The following is a 24,839-nucleotide window of genomic DNA, read 5'->3' as shown; positions in this document are numbered from 1 at the left end:
TGTTCTTAGTTCTGAACATTATGATGTGGAGTTTAGCAGGTTTGACACAAGTAGATCTTCAAATTCATATGCCTCTTCTATCTCTATGGCTCCCCAAGAACCTTCCTAGAATTGTAGATTCTTCTCCTCATTATCCTCATTGTGACTATAAGTCCATTGAATTACCAGATTTTGTTTATTCATTTTATTCCAATTATTTAGCTTTTTTATTAACCTTCATTCATAGTATGATTGAACACTCTTCCTACAAAGAGGTCATTCTTGATCCCTTTTGGCAGAAGACTATGACAAATGAACTTTATACTTTGCACAAGTTAGATATTTGGGACATTGCCTTTCTTCCTCTTGGAAAAATTGCAAATGGATCTCGTTAGGTCTACAAGATCAAAGCCAAATCTGATGGGTATCTATAGAGATACAAAGCTTGCTTGGTTGCCAAGGAGTTTACTCAACAATATGTTATGAATTATGAAGAAACCTTTGTTCTTGTTGCCAAAATGACCACTATTTGCACTCTCATTGTTGTTGCTTCTATCCGTCAGTAGCATATCTTCCAAATGGATGTTAAAAATGTCTTCATGAATAATGATCTTCAAAAAGAAGTGTATATGGTTCCTCCTCGAGGTGTCTCGATCTGATAATCCATGTCAATTTTGTAAATTGAAGAAAACCCTTTATGGTCTCAAAGAAACTCCTAGAGCTGGGTTTGAAAAGTTCTACATTTCAATTTAATCCCTTGGTTTTCATTCTAGTCCCCATGATTTTGCATTGCTTGTCAGGTGTGCCTCTCATGGACATGTATTGTTTTCATTATATATTAATGATATGATCATTACTAAGGGTGATGTTGATGGGATAATGGAGTTAAAATTACAATTAGTCCAACAATTTGAGGTGAAAGATTTGGGTATTATTCGGTACTTTTTGGGCATTGAAATTGCATATTCTCTTAGAGGTTGTCTTCTTTCTCAATCTAAATACATTGTCGACATCCTTGATCAAGTTCATCTCTCTGACACTTGGACTAAGGAGACTCTCTTGACAATAGTGCCTAATATACCTCTTCTAATGGTGTCCCTTTATTAGATCCCTCTTTGTATCGCACTCTCATTGGCAGCTTGGTATATCTTACCATTACTAGATCCGATATTGCTTATGTTGTGCATCTAGTTAGTTAGTTTTTTCTTCTCCCACTACAATTAATTAGGTAATTGTTCTTTTCATCTTTCGCTATCTTTGAGGCACCAAATTTCAGAGTATACTATTTTCCTAGTCTTCTTTCTTAGAGTTATGTGCTTATTCTAATGGAAATTATGTTGGTGATTCATCCATGATATAATTTACATTTGCCATGATCTATTTTAAACATTTTTATTAAACAAGTTAAGAAAATTGTTTTAAAAACTCATTTAATTAAAATATCACTCTTTAAAACATTCAAAAATATATTAAACCTTGAAGATCAACTTAAATAATAATAATGATTAATTATTATTATTATTATTATTATTATTATTATTATTATTATTAGCCTTAAATGCAATTTTGTTCTCCTATTTTTTAAAATTCACAATTTTGGTCCTTGTATTTAAAAATAGAGACATTTAATTTCGATATTTCTTAAAATCTGTAAATTTAGTCCTCTTATTTTAAAATAGAGACATTTAATCCTCTCATTTTACGAAATTTTCAATTTTGATCCTTCTATCAAATTCAAAAAATGTTGGTTGATAAGAAATTAACCTAATTTGACCCAAATTTAGTGATATGACATAAAGTTATCTGTTTAATTTATGCCCAATCAATGTTAATCTTTTAACAAATAACATTTTTAGTTTAATGAAAGGACCAAAATATTATATTTTACAAAAGTTAAGGTCTAAATGTCTTTACTTTAAAATAGGAAAATTAAAATTGCTGATTAAAAAATATGGAAATTAAATGTTTATATAGGAGACCAAAATTTTAAATTTAAAAAAATAAAAAGACCATAAATGTTTCTGTTTAAATCCACAGTTTTAGTTACATTAAATCGAACCTTAAAAAAGATTTAATAGATTAAAAACAATAATTAATTTTGTTGATAAGTACTTTGATATTTATTTATGGGAAGAATATATTTACTCTAAGAGTTTTATATATTTAGTTAAAATAAGAATACTTAGTTTGAAAGCAAGCCATTTCCTTTCATTTATTTATATATCTTTTCATTATGTTTTCTTTATGAAACTCAACAAAAGGATTTTTTTTTTTTTGGAGGAACTAAACAAACGGATGAAAGCTAAAGCCTTCTCCTTTTTCAATGATAGCAAGCAAATGAATTAATGAGCCTTCCGTTCCTCTCCTCACTTTTCATGTTTTATTCTATTTATTTATTTTCTCACTGATGGTGCCAAGCCATTTCAAATGTGATTGGAGATGAAAAAAAAAACTAGAAGGCCTTCCGAACATTATAATTTCTTTTACACATTTTTTCTTCTTTATTTTTTATGCAGGAATCGAAAGATAAATATTACAAGATTTATAATAATTTATACATTTTAGTCAATCAATTAATCAACTGAGATCCCTTAATACATTTTTTCCTTCATATATATTGATAAACAAAAAGAGAATGAGTCATTAAATGTTTTAAATTGTTATGTAATTATAAATCATCAGGTATGATATCATTGTTAAATTTTATAATAAATATCTTCAAATTTATATCAACTTTTATTATTTTAAAATTGTTTTACAGGACCGTCGTTAAACTCATTAAATAAAAAAAACATGTGATGGAAATAATCGTTCACTCCTTTTTCTTTATTTTTTACCCTTATGTTGTCAAAGGGGGCCATGATGGAATTAACTGCATTGTTAGTCTCAGTAAGGAGACATTGATGGCAAATTCGAAATAGCAATTAGGTAAGTGTATGTACATGTATGATTATTTTGGAAATTAAAGTTGGTCAATTCCATTTTTATATTTGTTTTGTGTTAAATTCGTGTTAATGCTTTGCATAGTGCAAGTTTAGCTCATTATACCATTAGGTACCTTCTTAATCATTTAACCGAGGATTTGTGATAAAAAGTGTTGGTCCAAAGGCAACCATGGAGTTAAAGAATTATTGCACCATTACGAAATACTGTTATTTATTATAAACGTTGTGATGTTTTTTATTTTATTTTTATGAATAAAAAATTATTAGACACTTATTTGCTTTATAATGATAAAATAAATAGTAATTCTTGCCTCAATTTCACATGAAATGAAATAGTTTAAGAGAGATCGCTGGTATTTTTATTATGTAATATATTGAATATGATGGAGCTAGCACTTAGATTTAAAACAAGAAACTACAAGGAAAAATGATATTACATTGGGTCAAAAGCCTTTAGTGATGAGAAGAAAAAAAAAACTCCCTGAAATTTTTTATTGGCGACGAATTACCAACAACTAAACAGAAATTTCCCAAATTCCAAAGCAAAAACATAGAAGAAAGAGGAGAGTTGAATTTAGGTTAGTTTAGATGAAAAAAAAATCAAACACATCCTTAGTCATTAATACTATAACACTTCAAGTTTTAAGTATTAGGAATATATTATAAGGAGAACTTTTATTAGGATTCTTCTATTATATTTTTTGTAAATATTTGTTATTATTATTTATATATTATTTGTTTTATCCTAAGCATGTACTTGTATTGTGATAGTGTGTATATTCTTATACATGTGTGTATTTTGTGTATATTATTATTGTTGTTGTTGTTAGAAGAGTATTAGATTAATTTCTTATAGTTAAAATGCTTGAAAAATTATCTAAGTCTAGTGTTAGTTTTATGATAACAACCATAGATAGATCACGTCATATCTTGAGTTATAGTTATTTGTTTGAGGTGTTTTTTTTTTGCGTCGTTGGAAAGTTGTTGGAAAAGCTACAATTCATTCATACATCTTAACATCAAAATCAACTTCTATTTTAGAGAAAATCAGCTCCAAAGTAAATCATTTGATCATGAAAAATACTCTATGTCCCACATTGAACAAAATAAACCTCATGAATCCCTTTCTTTCCCTATATATAGAGGAGAGCAACAAGCCTTAAATGCATAAGGGTCTTCATTGGGTAGACCATGGAATAGATTTCCTTAAATCAGCTGGATCAAAGAACGTGAATAGGTAATGTTGTGTTCTTGGACTTTCGGCTGCACAATGATTGTAAAACATTACGGCACGGTAGAGCTGGAATAGTACTTAAGAGTAACCCTCTATGGTGGCTCGTCCGCCATGATGAGAGCTTTAGATGCACCAACTTCGGATTCCCTCAAGTCTGCTGGAAATGCTGAAGATGATTCAGATGAATGAGTTCCCTCAGCACTTGGTTGTACTGTCCTTTCTTGCAAAGCTTTTCTCCTCCTTTCTGTGTTATTTCTCCAGCAAGTAGCTTCAATCTCCAAATCTAGGGGAGCTAAATCCCCTGCTGAAGAATTACCTCGCATACAAGAAGCAACTAAATAGAGCAGCAGTTAACCAAGTCAAGAGAAAAATTGAATTCTAGCTATTCACAAAAATTAATCAAAGCATAAAGAATAAATGTTTCCAAACTGAATTATACTATCTAAGTGGAAAGAAATTCCCTGACAACGGGGCCAAAAACTCGTTCGCTGGTCGGCAAGTCTACTGATTCGCACAAGTAGCATAAAACGGTAAGACTGAGTATCGTATCCTCAGGGAATTTGTTTCACCTAGACCATGTACTTTCAGTATGTAAACACTTATAAGGATTAAAAATAAGGCAAATGTTGAGTTATGTACTAGAAAGTCTATTTGAACATAAACAAAATATCTAAGGTTATAAAAGGTGAAAACTATCAAGTTAAGAGCGTTGGGGACGTTATACTAAATTTCTCTTGATGTTTAAAATGTGTTTTTCTCTATTTAACATTATCCTAGTGTTTTTATGCTGAGAAACTACTCAAACCATGATTCCTCACATGAATGAGCCTAACTCTCTTTAGACTTTGTCCTTGATCCCTCAACAAACTTGTTCTAAAAGAGTTGCACTAAGCTCGCTTTCCCACACAGTTCCTTTTTCTTAAATTTCCAAACACTTATATCAAAGGGAAAGTGATACACCGGCAAGCACACCGGGTCACCAAGTATTTAAAATTAAAACGGAATGATCCGAGTATCGAACTCAGGGAACTTGCTTATTAGACAGAGTTTTATTCAGAAATAGGGCATTGTGTGAACAACATTGATAATTGAGAATATAAATAAAAGTAAACTAAATTCTATGTTAAAAAGCAGTAAATGCAAGTAATTAAAAGTTGACAGCAATAGGTAAAAAGCGTTGGGTCTTTCTAACAAACGAGTTGATACATATAAAGATATTTCTCTAACTAAGATTGTTCTTGTGTTCTATGTTGAAGACTAAAGTACTAAACCTCGATCCCTCATAAGTTTAGACTAATTTAACCCAAGCTTCATCCTCGGATCCCTCTTGTTGGACTAAGCTTAACTTAAACAACATTATCATCACAACATAATTAGAAAACTAAAACCCCGCAATCCATCCCTGGTAATGCAGTCATTTAGCCATGCTTCTATCAGGTTCTAAGGAAACAATACATTTCTCAATGCTAAAGTCATCTAACAGTACACACAAGTGGGTGATCAGACCAAGATCATGTAGTAATTAAGCATTGATAGAAGCAATGAACACATAAAACACACATAATTAGATATGAAAAGTATTTACATCAACTGTTCATTAGAAATCCCCAACTAAGGTTTTAGCAATCCATTACAAGGAGACCTAAATTACAAATCAAACAAAAAATGAAGAGAAATTGTTGCTTACACAGGAAGGGGGATCCCTGCTCCTTTTCTTGGCACCTCACAATCACTCAAACACTCTCAAATCACTCTCAAATGGCTCCTTGCTGTTGCTTCCTCCTCTGAGTGTGTGCAAATGTTGTCTGTGTAGTAATTTCGTTCTTGGAAGGTGTGTACCCTAATTTTGACAATTCAGGCTTTAAATAGGCTCTGAAATCATGTCGTCGCTCTTAGTGTCACTGTCGTGCTTAGCGCGAGTAAGTGGATTTGGGCTTGGCGCCAGTCGTGCGCTGAGCCTGGCAAGAGACGAACTTCTCGCTTAGCGAGCTGACCTCGCGTTAGGCGCGGCCTCGATTCTTGTGCTCTTCCAGATGCCTTCTTCACACTAAGCAAGTTGAAGCCGCGCTTAGCGATGGATACGCACTGAGCCCACAGGTTCTGCTTAGCGCGACTGCTCCTTTTAGCACTTCAAGACTAGCCTCTTTTGACCTAAAATTGTACAGATTTTATCATTAATTCCAATTAAAGATACTCTAATGACATGTATCTAAACATATCAAGATTTATTTACAAATTCCTACAAAAGAACCATAAATTGGGAAAACTATACATGTTTTGAAAAAGTTTTCTATACAAAAGTTAGTCGTATAAGACGACTAACACTTACAACATAATATGAACTAGATCACTGCACTCCATTCCTAGACATACAGATTTCTAGCTTGCTCTATCAAGTTCTAAGGTTTTAAAGCATTTTCCAATACTAAAAAGCCTAACTATACATACAAATGGGTGATCAAGCCATAAGCATGTAAAATAAGCATAGATAGAAGTAATGAACACAGAAAAATAACATTAAATAGATAGTGAGAATATTACATCAAGATTGTTTAGTAGTACTCCCCAACAAAGAGGCTTAGCCTTCCATTACAAGCAAAGCTTCAAAACTAAGAAAGAAACTATTTTCGGTGAAAGAAATTGGAAGAAGATGATGGAGGATGTCTCCTCCAGCCTCTAAACCCTAAGTCTCTCTATTTTCTTGAACTAAGCTTCCTCTGTTGCTCCAAACTCGTCTCTCTACTAGTTGTGTCTTTTCATTTCCGCCAACCTCAGTGTTTTAAAGACTCTTGGACCTTTCAGCTTCCGAAGGCTCGCTTAGCGAGCATGTCTCGCTAAGCGAGAGTTAGTGAATTTTTGCCAAGCGAGAATGGGCGAGCTAAGCGTGAGAAGAGACAACATCCTCACTGGGGGACTGGCTGAGCACTGGGCATGTAGATCTCTGGCTTACCTCTTCTAGGGTTTCCTATCCGCTAAGCGAACTGGATGCCTCGCTAAGCGGATGCCTCTCGTCGAACGGATCTACCTCACTAAATGAGTCATCAGTTGCTTACACCTTCTCTTATTTGGTTTGAAACTGAGTTGGATTCAACATTAAGTCAAAAAAATGGAGTTTCTTCTCTATAAAATCACATAGTAAAGAAAAATATGTACAATTCTTACAAAAAGAACCATAAATTGGAGGTACAATGTTATTTCCTTGCAAATTTTCAATAACAAACTAACTTATGAATAGCAACTAACATCCATGAATATACATGAAAGTAATATGTCATGGTATGCATATATGTTGTGAAAAATGTTAGGGGATAACCTATTCTCGCAGGATAGGAATCTCCCTGGGAATTAAAAAATAAACCATGTGTATATTGTCTAGGAACCATGCATTATGATATGCATATGTGTTTTGAAGTGAAGGATAGGAAGTTTATGAACCTAATTGGGGAGGTTATGAATGAGTTGACATATGAATTTGACCTTGGGGGTGCAATAGTTTAGAATCTCCTTTAAGCTCATGTTGATCACATGTGTTAAAATATCCTTACAAGACTGAAACATCCTAATGCACTGCCAGCGGTGTCATCTCACTGAGAGTGATAGTGTCAGATTGCCCATTGTGTGGTAATTCGTTGACTACATAGGCTCCTGGGCTATATTCACAGTGTTTTCCAAATTGGTACCATATGCATACAAGTCTACAGGTCTAATCTGCATCGCATTTCACGTGTGAATTTGTGTATAGAATGTTTGATTTGGATGAAACATTTTTATGTTGTGGAATGCAATTGTTTATAAATGTATCCTATATCTTTATGACTTCCTTAATGTTTTAAATTTATTGTGAGATGTATCTCGCTCCCCATTTGTTTGTCTTATATGTGTTTGGGCTGAATGCCACCCTTGCATGTGAGTCTTTGTAAGGTTATCATGATGAAATTACATAAGAGGTTTAGGTCTTCACTTTATATTACTATTAATTTTAGGATTATGGATGTTCTAAAACAATTTAACATTGGGACACAAGTTTTATTCATTTATCTAAGGATTATATTAATAAGTAGTTTTTCACCATATTTTATTTAATATGGTTTGTATGGATTGTGGAATGCCAAGATTTGTTTAACATGGAGTTATGTTATTTATTGATTTGTTTTCTTTAAATTTACAAACATTTGACATGTAATACTTTTACCGCGAAATAAGTGTTTTTTTTTAAAAACAATCGATACATCTCTTTAATTTCTACTATGAACGTATTTAGAAAACATTATAAGTGTATGTATCTTGGGGTAGAAGGGTGTTACATTTAGCATGTAACACCCCCATTGAATCACACCAGAAAGAGAGGGATCCAAAGGTTGTGCAAGTATGAAACTGTGTAACTGAGGATGACTTAAAAGAATTAATTGGTGCTACCTATACCAACAATATGCATATACTTTTCAATAACTTATCACAGAAGAACTTCATAGTTAAGCGTGCTTGACTTGGATTAGTTATGGGATGAGTGACCTTCTAGGAAGTTCCCTAGAAAGCCTGTGAGTGAGGACAAAGCACGCTAAAAAATCTCGTGTTGGTTTGTGGAGACAATCATTGATCCTGAAAGTAGCCAAAGCATATTGTTGAGGTCTCGAAAATGGATACCTACGAAGGGTTTTGACCGATGGAGGATTCTGACCAACGAGAAGTTGAGTGAAGTGTCACTGCGTGAAGTGGCTTAGTGTGAGAGTTGCTGAGAAGTTGACAATCAGGGGCGTTACAAATGGTATCAAAACAAACCTTTCTCCCAATACGGTATGGTTTGAGGACAAACCAAGCGAAAGCTAGTGAGCATGTAACACCCCGATCGAATCACTCCATAATGAGAAAGATCCAAAGATTGTGTAGGTATAGGACTATAGAACTGAGAATGACTTAAAGGAATTAATTGATACTATCTATATCAACAAGATGCATTTACTTGTCAGTAGCCTATCACATAAGAACTCCACATTTAAAAATGCTTGGCTTGGACTAGTTATGAGATGTGAGACCATTTGGGAAGTTTCCCAAAAAATGTGTGAGTAAGGATAGTAGGTTGAAGAGTCTCATGTTAGTTTGTAGGAACAATCATTGATATTGAAATCAGTCCAAGAAAATTGTTGAGGTCTCAGAAAGGACTACCTACGAAGGGTTCTGACCGTAGGAGGATTTTGACCAACGAGAAGTTCCGTTAAGTGTCACGTCATTGCATGAAGTGTTGTAGTGTGAGAACCGCTAAGAAGTCGACAATTATAGATGTTATAAGTACCTATTTGATCTTTGATAATAGTGATGCTTAATTATGCCCTCAATAATCTCCATGTTAAAAGACAAAATTTTAACTGTAGGCGGGATTTTATATAAGGCTTACTGAGGGATATATAGATCGTGGTTAATTAATATGGGGAAAATATTCTAGTTCCTACAATGTAGGGGTGTTTATGGTGTGGTGTGATTTTGACTAAAAATTAGTTTGAACCAATCAAGAAAATTAGTTGCAATACAGTTTGGTTCGGTTTAAATTGTTTATGAAATCCGACCAAACCAATCTTTTGTGGGTTGTTTGATTCGATTTTTGCGGTTTGAAAATTCTACTAGTAAGTATTAAAAAAATGCTTAAAAAATTTGTTATTAATTGGATAAAACTTGAGTAATATCTATTTCAACAATCAACAATATAAATGAATGATAAAAGTTTCAACAATTAAACTTAAAATAAAATAATAATTATTTTCAAGTTGAATAATAATCATTCAACTTAAAGTAAAACAATAATTGTTTTCATATTTTAGGTTGAGAGTTTTTCCTTAGGTCTTAAGGTTTCACTTTCACAAGAGAGGAAAGAATAAGGCAAGCATTTTTTAGATTTAAGACAAGTGTGTTGTCATTTACTCATTTGAGATAAGCTTAAGTTAGGAATGTTGGGTGTTATTTATTATGAAGTCCAAAATAATAATATAATAATAGTAATACATTAATATTCACGGTTTGGTTCGGTTTCCACATATCAGACCGCGCAATTTGGAATAAAAAGAAAACCAAACCAAACCATTGACCATCTGTTTTTGAGTCGATTCTCGATTTTACTTGAGTCGATTCTCAATTTTACGCTCGATTTGATTTGGTTTTAAACATTTTTACTATGATATAGTTTTTTTGTGCCCCTACGACGTAGTTTTTTTTTAGCTTTTGGAATAACTCATGTAAAATAATTATTTATTAAAGTTTTTAAAACACCATCATATTTATATAACTTTTAATTATGTATTAGATATAATATTTATTTTATATAGAAATATAATACATTTATTGGAAGTTAATTACACTCATTTTAAAATTAGAATTTCTAAGTCTTTTAGTTTATTTTAAGGCCGTGATGTAGCTTAAGTCTTCAAATAATTAAGTTTTTCAAAACTCTTCCATATTTAGAAAGTGCAAAAATGTGATTTAGGGGTTCTTAATTATTTTCAGTTCAAATCTATCTTAGTCCTTTAACTATGAAGATTTTACTCCTCATATTATTTTATAATTGACTTTGTCTCTCGCCCCAATATCCTAAGTTTCATAAAGAAGGACAATATTTTATCAACTATAAAAATATGAATATTTTATTAAAAAATATATGAAGATAGGAAATTATTATTTTTGAAATGTAAAGAATAAAATCAATTTTAATTCCAAATTAAAGAATTAAAAATTTATTTTAACCTTTCGAAAAAGCATGTTAGGTCAAGGATTAAGAGAATTATGAGATGTGATCATGTTACACCCAGGTCACATTTAAGAAACAAGTTAGAGTTTATTTAACTGAAACTTTTAGTCTTGAAACCACGGAAGTATTATTAATTAGAGTGTTTTTTTTTTCTGCAAGAAAGGGACTAAAGCTCCAAAGAAAATTTATTAAAAATCACGAGGAAAAGAAATCGAAGTTACATCCACAATAACGTACAACTAAAGATATAAAATCTAGCATAAATCGAAAATTCTACCCTCCACTATCCAAAGATAGACCGATTTTTTTTTTTTTTTTCTGAACCAAAGATGGACCGAATATATTAGCGTTTAAAATATTGATTAAAGAAATACAAATAATAAATACTACTAAAAAATATAATATATATTATATTAAAAAATACATGAGTTATTTAAAATTTATTTTAAAAATATAATTTTCATTTTTTAAGTATCAATTTTTAGAAAGTTTGTGTACCTTTTTTATATGTCATTTTAAAAATTTAAGGAAAAATTAATTAATATTATTATATTAATTATACTGTAATATTGTTTTTAATTATCTACTATGAAATAAAGAAATAAATAATATAATTAATAAATTCCAGAAAAATTAATCAATAAAATCTATATAAAGTTTAATGGGATTAAAGGAAACTAACTAATAGTAATATATAACTAATGAAAATTATCCTATTTGCCATATTTCATTCGATAAATTTATCCTTAAACTATTTCTTAAATTTTAATTTTTTAACCTATATTAATTTCCCACTACTTTTCTATTATTAGTTTTTTTATTTTGTTATTTTTTATTAAATTTATTTAACTTCTATTTTTTTATTATTTACAAAACTTAGGGAGACACATTCCCCTAGTTTAAATAAAAAGAACAATAATTACTATTCTCGTATCTCATTTTTTGTCATCGTTTTTCAATAGTATATCTTTGCGTCAAATTATTTGTCACTATAAATAAAAAGTACTAATTATTTTTTCAATGACACTTTCAAGAAATAAACGCACTAACTGCATAGTTGCAATTGTACACTGTTTTAAGGAAATAAAAGTACAAAAAGTTTACTAAAAATGAAAAATATTTATTATATCGAAAATCAGTAATTCTTTAATACTTATCTTTCAAATTTTTAAAAGCATTCATAGAAAAGACTCAAAAGTATCACTTTTATGCTAGTATAAATATTGGAGAATATTAACAAGTGTTCTTAAACATAGTAGGTTAGTTCTGTAAAAAAAAGAAAAAGAAAAAAAGACATATTATACATTAGTGAGTGGAATTGAAATCGAATCCTTTTATGTAAAGTTTTGGTTAAAATTTTATGATTGAAAGAAAATATAATAAAGAGAACAGATGTTAATAAAAGTGATGAATCAAACGAGTCAAAAGATTTTAAAGATTAGCTAATAAAGAGAACATATAATATGATAAATAAAAAAAAATATTAGTTAAGAAATGAAAAAAAAAATACATGAGTTAGATATCATGAATTCATTAACATCAGAACAGATCTCAAGATTCCAAAAATACTTATATAAATATATTTATATTACTCACCAACAAGACAAGATTTACTGGTTAGAAATTAAACTGATGCCTTTTTTGAAAAGTTTCTTATCAATTAAATCAACCTTTATTCACTAAAATATTATTAATTTATTATTCCATCATAATTTTTAATTTATCCTCACTATAATTTCTAACGGCTATCCTTAAAATTTTCGTTAACAAAACTCGTAAATATTAATAGTAAATTATTAGTAATTAATTAAATTTGTCTTTGTCCCATACGGGGCTTTAATCTATTACTCTTGAGTTTTTAGACAGATATTTATATCAAATTTTGGATCTGTAAAATTAGGGAACCTTGATTTTTTTAATTATAAATATAAATATTGAATTTTATTTCAAAAATAATTATACATAAAAGTAATTTCTTAAAATAATTAGAATATCTCAAATAAAGATATAAGTTTAAAAAAGCATTAAAATAACTCGAAGCAAATGGAATCAGAATTTCAATTCCAGCACATTTTATATACTTGTGAGATCAATATGGTCAAAATAATCTTGTCCCAGCCTAAATTATGTATTTTAAGAAATGCACGTTTAAGAAGAAGAACCTTTTAGCGATGCAAGAAAAAGAAGAAAAACGTTGCATAAATAAAGAAGAGGGGGGGCAAATGGACAATATACTAATGTTGAGTAATACTATGTCTCAAAAGTAAAGTGGTGAGAAAAAAAAACACACATGATGATAGAATTTGAATATTCATGAAAAAGATGGAGCAAGCCAAGGACACGAAGAGGAGGAATTGATAGAAACCATCTTCTTTACCCAAAATTGAATATGAATCTGATCCTCATCATGAATTGATTTAGGAGTTGAAACGAGTTCATAATTGTAATTTAATTCAAAGTTGAAAGCCGTACGTATTTTTCAATGGAGAGGAAAGTATGGACTCTTATTGTAGTCGGCAGGGGTATTCAAAGGACAAAAGCAAGACACATAGTGAAATTGGAAAAAACTTAGACCCACCCATCTACACAAGCAATCACCTGATAAAAAATTGTCAATTTGGTACTGGTTAATAGTAGTAAATAGTGAACCTTTTTACATGGCTCAATAAGAGGAAGTGATTCTTTTTCTAAAATATAAAAAATTACTGTTGCTATATTTGTTTATTTCAAGGGAAAATAGGTAAATCTATTTTAGACTCTTATCCCATCATAAATTAACATATATAATAAATTAATTAATTTTTATAATAATTATCTTAAAAGTCATACCAACAATAATTTTTTTATCAATTAACTGTAAAAAAAATTATACTGATATAGAATGAATATTAAAAAAAAAATATTGCACTGACATAGAATGAATATTAAACTCTTATTTCTATTAAATTAAGAGGATGGTTAAACACTCTAATACACTCTTAGTACTACACACTTTATTGTTGATTAAAATTTATTTAAATTTATAAAATTAATAGAGAAATTCATTAAGTATAAGATTAGACTTACCAAAATTGTGTTTTTTAAATAAAATTTGACTAATAAAAAAATGTTCAAAAGAGTGTATTGTTATTATTTCTCTTAAACTAAATTAGTTGATCATTCAATTTGTCGGATTAACCATGTTAATTTTAACTTACCTAACAAATGCTTATATGATATAGTAACATTTTTCACAGTTTGTCAGTGTTACTAAATTAGCCAAGTTTGTCTGATAAACTAATGAAATGATTAATTTGATTTTTTTTTTTTAAATATTTTAAGAGATAGAAAGTGAAACTTGTAAATTTGAAGAATGAAACTGAAACTATAAAACAAGATAAAAGTATATCTTTTGCTTTTTCTTTTTTTTCCCTTAATTTAATCATTTTTTTTATTTTGTTTATTTTCTTTTGTTATTTTTTTTCCCTTTTGTGTTTGTGTCTGAAATTTCCCACGTCCCCTTCTCTGCTTCTATAAATACCTCTGCTACGTCCCTCCCCACCATGTATCAGAAGCATTTAATGTTCCATAATGGTAGCTAGCTATAGCCAGCTTTTTTTTAAGAAAAGGGTTATTAGCTTTGCTGCACCTTGTGTGTGTGCTGTTGTGTTGTGCTGCTCTTGTTTTTTAGTGTGGAAGAATCTGTAAAGCTCAGGAGGGATAGCGCCATGGATGATCTTCTCTTCACTTTTGATCTTCTCTTGCGCTATCCATCCTGAGTTTCATGGCTTCTATCCACACACAATGGATCTTCAGTTTTCAGGAGAAACCCCCCAAAAGAAAAATAAATAAAAATAAAAATAAAATTGTTGGTCTTAATCATCATGCACTACTCTACACTACTCAAAGGTTCTTTCAGTTTTACTACTTCTTTTGTTGTTCTACTTCTTTCATTTTTGTTTGTTATGGCAATTTTAATGACTAACATCTTTTCTTTTCTTTTTGTTTTCCTAAGTGAAAGAGAGAGCCTAAAGATGAAGTAAGTGGAAGAAAGGTAGAAACCAAAATGTGTCAAATCCTCTTGGGTTGTGTAGAGTGACTCTTTAATTTACTTCAAAGTTTTCTCTTTTCAAAGTGTGTTTTAAAAGTTGATGACTAGCCAAAAAAATTTGGTATCTGTTAATTTCTAGCTAACACTATCCATATATGTTACAATATAGGTTCAAGTAAACTCAGAGAAGATCAAATGAATGGTTCTCTTTACAAACCTTGAACTGTTTTCTAGCTAGCTTTTCCTTCTAGCTTGTAACCAAGATGCTTAGAAGTTATTAGATCATGATCCATGATATATACAATGTTTGGATTTTTTGTTTCCTCCTTCACTATAGTTCATCATAAAAAGCAAATGCTTCACTACTAAAGTAAAAGTATGTAACCCAATGATAAACCATTACAGTTAAGAGACTGTTTATCCCCTTAATTTTTTGTGATGTTAAAAACAGGGTTCATTTGATTTCTTAATTTTGTGTTGATGTTAAAAAAGGGGTTCATGTGATGAATTTCTTGAGAAGACAAGCGATTTCTCACTTCCATTCTTCATGGTTTTTAAACTAAGACTAGTTTTTTTTTTTTTTTCATTCTCGGTAGCCCTTGATATAACTCGGCATCATCCACAAACATCGCAAGGATAGGAGGAAGATTGTATGCAAAAAAAGAAAAGAAGAAAAGATTGATATAATATAAGCCGAACTTAGCCACTATATCACGTGGGAATGAAATGGTAGAGTAGAGATGTTGACTAGTCCCAACTTCGTGTTACGGTCTAAGTCCAAATTCCCATGATTTAGATTGCCCAACGTTAAAGCTAAGGTTTGCGCAATTCTATTTGTCTGCCCCCACTCCTTAAGTTGGTGATATACTATAGTTTCCCTTTTGATTTGAGTGGGGGTTCTAGATTAGACATTGCACATGTGTAATTTGGGATTCACGTATAAATCAAACTTAGAGAAATATGTTGTCAAATGTCAACTTGTGCACAATAGCCACCCACACAAATTAACACTTTTTATTCGATTCTTGTCATTGGAATTTGAAAGAGTTGGGGTACACACGTACTAACAATTTACTTTTTATTTTTATTTTTCAAGCGAATGTTCAAGGTAAGCTTTACAAGATATACCAAAAAAAAAAAAAGAAGCTTTACAAGAGGTAGGCGAAGGTGGAGAAGAAGACGAAAAAGGGGTAGAGCGCAAGTAATAAGAGATGAAATTCACGCACTTACAAGTTACAATTTATGTCTCACAAATTGATAGACTGAAGTTATTTGAGGGGACCACTTGTGAATATATAGTACGTTATACTAGTGAAGAATAAAATATTCATATGGCCCTTGATACTGATATCACATGGCAATTAATGTTGGACCTTGTAGGGAAAAAAATGTGTAGTTCAAAATGTTCGTACCATCAATTAATTAGATCCACAATACTACAAAAAATCAAATGGAGTAATTCTTAACTTTAATCACCGTGTTAATTAATTTTATCTATGACATCGTTGTGTGGTAATTAATTTGGTCACTAATATTAATGTAGATAAGGAACTAAAAAAATTATTAGTGCACAAAAAGTGCATTTAGTAAGACTTTTTTTTTTATCAACGTATTTAGTAAGACTTTAGTAACTTATAAGCTACTATTTTGACTAGCATATAAATTACTTTGACTTGTTTATTATCATGTTAGAGGTTAAATTGATTGTAGTCATTAGGACTAGTCTAATGATGAGATGTTAGATAGTATGCATGAGATATTTGGTTCTAATTTTAGTATGATGGTTAAATTGATTGTAGTCATTAGGACTAGTCTAATGATGAGATTTTAAATAGTATGCATGAGATCTTTGGTTTTAATTTTAGTATGATACAATCGTACATATAAAAAAAAGGACTAAATCTCTGATTCTAATTTTACTATAACAAAATAGTACATATAAACGATTTTAAAAATAAGATTAACAAATAAGATGTCATCAACAAAGATATATTTTGAAAAAAAAAACATTTTAAAATAAAACCTTTTTCAACTAAAGTCTTTGAAATCAATTTTGGGCTTGAAAGTCAATTAAAGTGGTAATACTTCAGTTTTAGAAAATTGTTACATTATCCTTAATTGAATATGCAAAACAAATGTAACTTTTTTTTTTATTGTTTCACTTGTAAAAAGAATGTATGAGAAAGACAATTTGTGTGTGTTTCAAAGTTGCATATATTATTTTTTTTTAAAAATGAGCTTTTCTTATTGTTTAACTATTTTAAAAACACAAAGGTTCCTTTTTCTTATATTTAAAAATTACCGGTTGGTCTTAACCAACCTTTCCTTTAAATAGAGGATTAACGGAGAGATTTTTATTTGAGAGAGATTTTTATTTGAAAAATAATTTAATTTGAGAATTTTGGGGTTTTGTAGTATTAATCGTGAAAATTATATCTATTTCTGGAAAGAAAAATATTTTCAAGATAGTAACATAATTTTCACTAATTGATTAAATTAACAAATAAATATTTAAAAATGAGATATAGAATCCATTTTCGATTATAAGTTCTTTTTAGTCAAACAAGTAAGTTTCTAATTTTCAACTTAATTGAGAATTGTCTAATATTCAATGCACATCATGATTATAATTTTGATAAATATGTCCATTTAAATTATAATAAGGTTGTAATTCATAAGATAATAGAATAACTTTTTAATAAAAGTGTTGTTGATTTAATGATTAGTTTCTAAATAATTTTGATACTAATAAGAAATAGGGATTGGAAAAGTCAAGTTTTGAAAAGAAATGAAGATTGAAAAAAGTAAAAGATTTAAAAATGTGCACTAAAATAAACAAACATGAATTCATAAAAGTTAAAAAATGAATACATATACCACAACATGTTGAACCTTTGCTAATTAGGCGTGTTGGTGTTTTGAAGAATTAAGTGATTGTGTATCAATTTTCAAGAATTGATAGTCAATCATTTTATTTATAGATTTACAATTCTAATGGTCAAATTATATATTTTTACATGTGTACAAAGACAATTTCATACACAATGATGTGATCTAATATTGATATCTGTCTTTGCATAACTTTTCCACAATCACACCAACTGGTATTTTAATTTGTTGAAAAATATTTTGCTCTCTTTAGTGCTTTCCAACTCCACATGCGTGAAAGAAATTATTGAAATGAACAAACTCAATTAAAATAAGTTCTTTCAATTGCATAAACAAATTTTACAAATTTTTGTCATATTCTACTTACTTTTGAAGAGATTCCTCTATTTATCTCTAGACAAGTAAATCAAAATTTGATTTCCATTAACTTGATCAAATTCAATAACAATCATATTTTCACAACCAACAAAATTTTGGGGTTCTAGGAATGTGCTCATTTTTTAGAATGTGAGACATAATTCCTCTGATATCGTTCAACGTATTTTGAGGCAAATTGATGCCATTTAGTTGAGTCTCCAACATAGCAGTTCCTTTAATGCTAACATTGCTATGAATAATCCTCCTAAGGCAATTTCGTGGGGGGTTTGGATCCTTTTCATTTTCTTTCTTTCCTTACTAAACATTTGAGAAAATAAATGTTACTCCCATAAAATATGCACCATATCTCCATTTGATTTATTTTTCCAAAAGCTTATAAAAATTGAAGAAATGGAGGAAATAGATGAAAAAGGAAATGGAGAGGATCCATTTCCCTTTCGCCTTTGCCTCCTCCCAGCCGTCAATACAAGCTTAATTGTGATGGTTTTGTTCAGGAGTAAGGGAGTATTGCAATTGCATGTGGAGTTTTTAAGAGACCATAGCGAACGAGTTTTTTTTTGCCTTTGCTTCCAAATTAGGTTTATGCTCTGTGGTGCAAGATGAGCTTCAGGAGATTCTATTTGGAATCCGGATTCCTTGGAGTCGTGGTTTAAAAACTTTTGTGGTAGAATCTGATTCACACAGGTTGCCATTAATTTGCTTAAGAATGGTTGCGCTAAAGTTCATCCTTGTTTGGGATTGGTTCATAATATTTTATGATTCCTTTCGGTTGGAGGTAGTTTCTCTTGGTCTCATACTCTTAGGGAATGCAATCAGGTTGTTGATGCTTTAGCTGGCTATGCACAATCCTTGAGGATAGGCTTCTTATTTTTTATGTTGTTCCTTCTTTTCTTGTTCATTCCATTTTGGCATATGTAACTTCTACCGCTTTTCTTCGCGAGCTTTAGTTGTTTTGGGAGTTCTCCTTTTTTCCTCACACACACACAAAAAAAAAAAAAAAACCAACAATTCCCAAAGCACTGGATTAATGGAGCATCATGCTTGTATTAATCTAACTTCTTTCGAAGGAATTAATCTAATCTTTATGAAATCATTTTTTTATATATTTTAAATGATCCTCTTGGGGTTAATAAATGTCATAGTCAACATTCTTTTAAAACATAGGACTAATGAAGTGTAAATCTTGAATTAATTCATTTTTAAAGGATAATTATGCATATATTTATATAAAACAAAAGAGTTTTGACATTTAAATTTAACTTATTTAATTACTATTTGAAACATCTATAAGATTCACCACCATAAGACTGTCTATAGTCATATTTAAAACACACAATATAAGTTAGACTTAACAATTAATCAAAAAATAAAAAATAAAATATGGACTTAGGTCTAATTACACGAAGAAAAAATAAGGAAGCATTAGGATAATGAGATATATCCAATGTAGCAGAATAAATAAAATATAAAAATAAGCAAACAAAACATAAATAGCAAAAAAGTAGGGTTAGGCCCAATGAAATTTAAGAAACAAAAGTTAGGGCAATTGATGTATGCTTTCCATTTTTTCTTGATGCACTCCCAAATTTTTTTATGACCCCATCTTACCCTTCACCCCTCGCTCACTTTCTTCTGCTTTCCATCTTCCTCTTCACTGCATCACATCTTCTTGCTACAACCACTAATCCCCTCCCTCACACCTCTGCATCACGGCGACAACATCCTCCACCTTCAAATTTTGGATTCAAAGTTATGATTTCATAATTTTAGATTGAGTAATACATAATACATTTGTATTCTGTATTGAGTAATATGGAAAATGAATGTATTTTGAATTAAGTAATCTGGAAAACAAATGTACTTTGGATTACTCAATCTGAAATGGTGAAACTATAACTTTGAATCATGAATTTGAAGGTGGAAGAGGTTATAGCGATGATGCAGAGGTGTGTGGAAAGATATTAGTGGCAGCGACGAGAAGGTGTGATGTGGTGAAGAGGAAGATGGAAAGAAGAAGAGAGTGGGAGAGGGAAGAGGGGAAATGGATAAGGCAGGGATACTAAAAATTTTGGGAGTGCACTAAGCAAAAATTGAACTACATAAAGCAATTGACAAAAGTTATAATAGGTAAAGAAAAGTGTTTCAGTCTAAGCCTATTAAAAAATAAGTTTAGTTATTATTTTGGCCTTCTGTTAACAAATAGGTTTAAAAATAAAGAGATTAAATTAAACCTAAAAAATAAATTAAAAGATGAAAATAGTATTTAAACCTTAAAAAGTATAACTTAACATTATATTTAATTTAATTTTAATAAAAGTAATTTCTATCATAATTGATTTGATTAATATTAAAAGGTAACTTTTCTAAAAAAAAAGTAACTTATAAATAAAATTACTATACAACGCAAATAAAATGTTGTGTTTACATTTCTGTGGTGTTATTTTTTTAAAAAAAAGTTGTTGTGTTAAATTTTTAAAAAATTTAACACAATAAAAATAAGTTTTCATCACAATTTCATAATAGACAATGAAAACTTGTTTTTGTCACTTATGATGAATTATACCTTGTAACTTAACGAAACTAATATTTTATTGTGTATCGACTACAACAAAAACATAATTCTATCAAGAATGTTTTTTATTTTATTTTTTTAAAAAAGTTGGGGGTTAACTTAGATAAAAATGGGTGGGAATAACTTAGAAAAAAAATAAAAAAGGTCATTGCTATTCTTACTTCTGTTTCTACTCTTCCAATCCTTTACTTTTTAGAAACATTAAATTACATAATTACCCTTAGTTCTATTTTTCCACACCCCTACTTCTTTCCCTCCCTTTTATAGAAACAACCTTTTACTTTTCAACTACTCTTTCCCCCATCTTGAATTTCCATTTCCATTTTCTAACCCAAACAGTCAAAGTTTTAAGACTCAAACCGACTCGGCCTGTCGGACTGCAACCTAGTGGTTGGACCAAGTTGAATCACAAGTTCAATTAGGTATGCTTTTAATTCGGATTGACTCATCCGAGTTTGCAGTCAAACCGATGATCCATGGACCCAGACTAGGTCATTTATCTTTTGTTTTTCTCTTCTGGATATAGTTGAAACGATGTAGTTTCAATTTGAACCCATTTTAATTTTAGAAACACTACCGGCCTACCCTTCTTACTCGCTAGCCAACCTCTTCTTCCTTCCTTTCATTGTGGTGTAGTGTTGTCACCACCTTGTCAAACTCACTCAGTTCAAATCCGCAAGTGAGTCCAACTAACTTTATTTTTTTCTTTTTTCTTTTAGTTTTTTTTGTGTGATTTTGAGTTAAATTGATCTTTTAATTCATTGTTGAGCGTTGTTTGTGGCCGCAATTGTGTTTTTTGTTGATTTAAATTGATTTAGAAGTGGTCGCAATTGCGGTTAAGTTGCAGGTGAAATTGTGTTCCCACATCATTTTTTTTAAAACTATGGTTTGGAACTTTGGATTGGTTTTTTATATTTTATAATCTACATTTATGTGATATGACTATGTTTCATTTTAGTGTGAATATTTATATATATAATGTCGTTGATGTCTTTGAAGTTAAAGGTTAGACATAATAGTCATTTTTTTAAACTTATGTTCTTTATATTTTGTTTGTGTTTTTAAGACTCGTGAATTTAAAAGAGCCAGGAGAAAGATTTTAAGACAAGTATAAAATTTATATATTTTTTTATTACATATCGGGTCATGCGGGTTAACTAGTGAGCCATCGATTTAACCACTGACCCAATGTCATGACCGAGTCAATCACCGAACCGGTTTTTAAAACTATGCAAACAACTATGTTGCCATCTATTGAGGTCACTATTGCAATTTGCTGAGCTTGGCGTAGCCATCCGTTGAGGAGTTGTTGTTTGTGATTATCGCCATAGGAAGAAGAAGCTATAGTTTTGGTAAGTCTTTTAAAAAAATGTAGATCCAATGGAAACTCAATTGCGATGTAGTAAAATACTAGAGTGGATCGTCACGTTTTTTGTTATGTATACAAGTTTAGATGCATAATGCAAACACACTTTTGTTATACATCAAAATTTAGATTCATAACGAAAACACAATTTTGTTATGTCTACAAGTTCAAATACACAATAGAAAAGTGTTTTTGTTGTGTATATACGCTACACACCCAATATGTAGCGAGAATGAATATCCGTTGTGCATTTTGAGGCATGAAAATGTGTGCTCGTGAGGGGCATGTTTGGAATTCACTAAATTCAAACAACGTATGGGGGTGGAAAAAGCAATTTGTGTTATGGGAATAGCAATGCTCAATCAAAAAGTATTTAGGTTATAACTCAAGGGAGAACAAATAAAAATGAGACAAAATGTACTTTTGAGTTTAGCCTAAATATAAATTAAAAAAAAAACTAATTTGAAATATTCTATTGTTAATTTAATATATTTAAAGTGTGGAGATGCTTTTAACACCACTATTATTGAATTTAGAATTTAATCTAAAATATTTATTTTATCTTATAACATTAATAATAAATGTTCTAAATCAAGTTTAATCATATTAGAAAGTATAAAAGGATGTATAAGGTGTTGGATGGTTAAGGAAAAATGGAAGAATGAAAAAGTCGCGGATTCAATCCTCTATGCTAATAAAATTAACATTATAACAAACTAATATTTATCTATAAAAAATTATTAATAAATATAAATATATTGAAAGAAAAAACTAAAAATAGTTAGAAAAAATTATATATCTTTTTGTTCCTTTAGAATGTTTTTTTTTTGCATAGAAAAAAAATATAATAATAATAATAATAATAATAATAATAATAATAATAATAATAATAATAATAATAAGTACAATTTAAATATCCCTTTATAGTGAATTAGTGATGCAATAGAAACAAGTATTGATATGATACTATACTAATGTAACGGCCAGAGTGAAACATTTTATTTCACATATGTATAGGGTCTGCTTACCTAGTTGGGAATAAATTTGTATGTCCATGATCCAAGTCATCATGTAATCATTTCTAATTTTATTAATAAAATATTATTTTATTTTCATTGTCATATTTCACTATTTGATTAAATGGTCTATTTGATAATGTCCTTGATTAAAATTAAAGACCTATTATTATAATAAAGATTATGATAATGAGAAATAAATTTGTTCTAATTTTAATCTATACCGTTCTTGATCATAGGATTATTGTAGATAGGATATCAATAATCCGGATAGATTAATATATATGTGATAGTATTTATTGGATAAATATTAATAGATCTCATTTATTAATTTACATATATAGATGAGTCACATGTCGATGTGATCATTGAACTGACTCAATTGAAATTTTCTAATGGTTAAAATTTACCATAAACTGCCAATAGACAATTCTCAAGAATAGGTATTGATAACTGCTAAATAATTGTATTTTGATGATAGAAAATAAGGCTAAATTGTCTTTAAAAATAATTATTTAGCAGTTATTTGCGCTTAAATATTAAAGAATTGATGTTTTGTTGAATTTTGGCTGCAGATATAAAAACTGGAGGTGTAACAAGCAAAAAGGCCAGAAAAATTGAAGAAAAGAAGAAAATCTGAAGCAGGCCCAGTCCAATACTCGCGCTGAGCGCGCGTCACGCGCTAAGCCCATGATCCAACAGAAGCGCGCGCTAAGCCTGCAATACGCGCGCTAAGCCCTCGATCTAACAGAAGCACGCGCTAAGCCTGCAACATGCGCGCTAAGCGCGCGATCTACACGTGCTAAGCGAGGGGGTGTCGCACTAAGCGCGCCTACGAAAGCCCAAAGCCCACTTCAGCAGCTATAAATAGAGAGCCAGTCCAAGGGACAGAAAACAACACCACGACAGAACCCCCTCTCCTAGGGGTTTCATTTATTCCCTTTCTTTCTTTCACCCCTTTCTCATTGTAAAGCCCTCAATGACCATGAGTGGCTAAACCCTTAGTTAGGGTCTGGCAGGCCTAGAAGCCAATGTGATGTATGATGTACTCTTCACTATTTATCAATGCAATACCAGGTTTTTCTTTCCTATTTTCTTTTTTGTTTTTACCTTGCATACTCATCTTCATATTCTGTTAGGGGTTAGATGCTCGGGAGAGGGTAACTTCTAAATAAGATTTAAAGAAGATATGCATGCATTAGTTTTAGGGGTTAGACGCTCGGGAGAGGATAACTTCTAATAGAACAAGAAGAAAAGATATCATAATAAAATCATTGCTAGGCATAGAGTGATTGCATTATGCCCATGCGTCAAAGCAAACATCTAGAATTAGAACTTCATGCATTTTATCTATTGAGTCTTTGCAAAGGCATTTGGAGGATAGATAGGTAAAATAGGCTTGTCATCGTGAGGCATCAGGGGCAAGTAAATGAATAGATGTGGGTGGGATAAAATCACCTGAATTGTAAAGAAAAAATCATAAACTCATACATTCTAGGCAAACTAGGCAAGTCAGTTCCCAACATTATCTTATCTTGACTTTATCTTTTTCTTTTATTTTAAATTTTAAAAATCTTTTATCTTATCTTATCTATTATCTTTATCTTTTATTTTAAATTTCTTTCATCTTATCTTATCTATTATCTTTATCTTTTATTTTAAATTTTAAATTTCTTATCTCTTGCTTTTAAATTGGG

The 24,839-nt window shown here is 30.3% G+C and overlaps 1 long non-coding RNA gene across 1 annotated transcript; it reads left to right on the top strand.

The window, feature by feature from the left end:
- Positions 1 to 14,434: 14,434 nt before the first annotated feature.
- On the top strand, positions 14,435 to 15,252 carry LOC114406078. The gene is made up of 2 exons (XR_003665364.1): positions 14,435 to 14,779; positions 14,886 to 15,252. It is a non-coding gene; the product is annotated as an uncharacterized LOC114406078 (long non-coding RNA).
- The last annotated feature ends 9,587 nt before the right edge of the window (positions 15,253 to 24,839 follow it).

This window comes from Glycine soja, chromosome 3, assembly GCF_004193775.1.
Source record: "Glycine soja cultivar W05 chromosome 3, ASM419377v2, whole genome shotgun sequence".
NCBI classification, from domain to species: Eukaryota; Viridiplantae; Streptophyta; class Magnoliopsida; order Fabales; family Fabaceae; genus Glycine; species Glycine soja.
The sequence above is the reverse complement of the archived record's forward strand: the minus strand, read 5'-3'. Positions and strand labels throughout refer to the sequence as shown.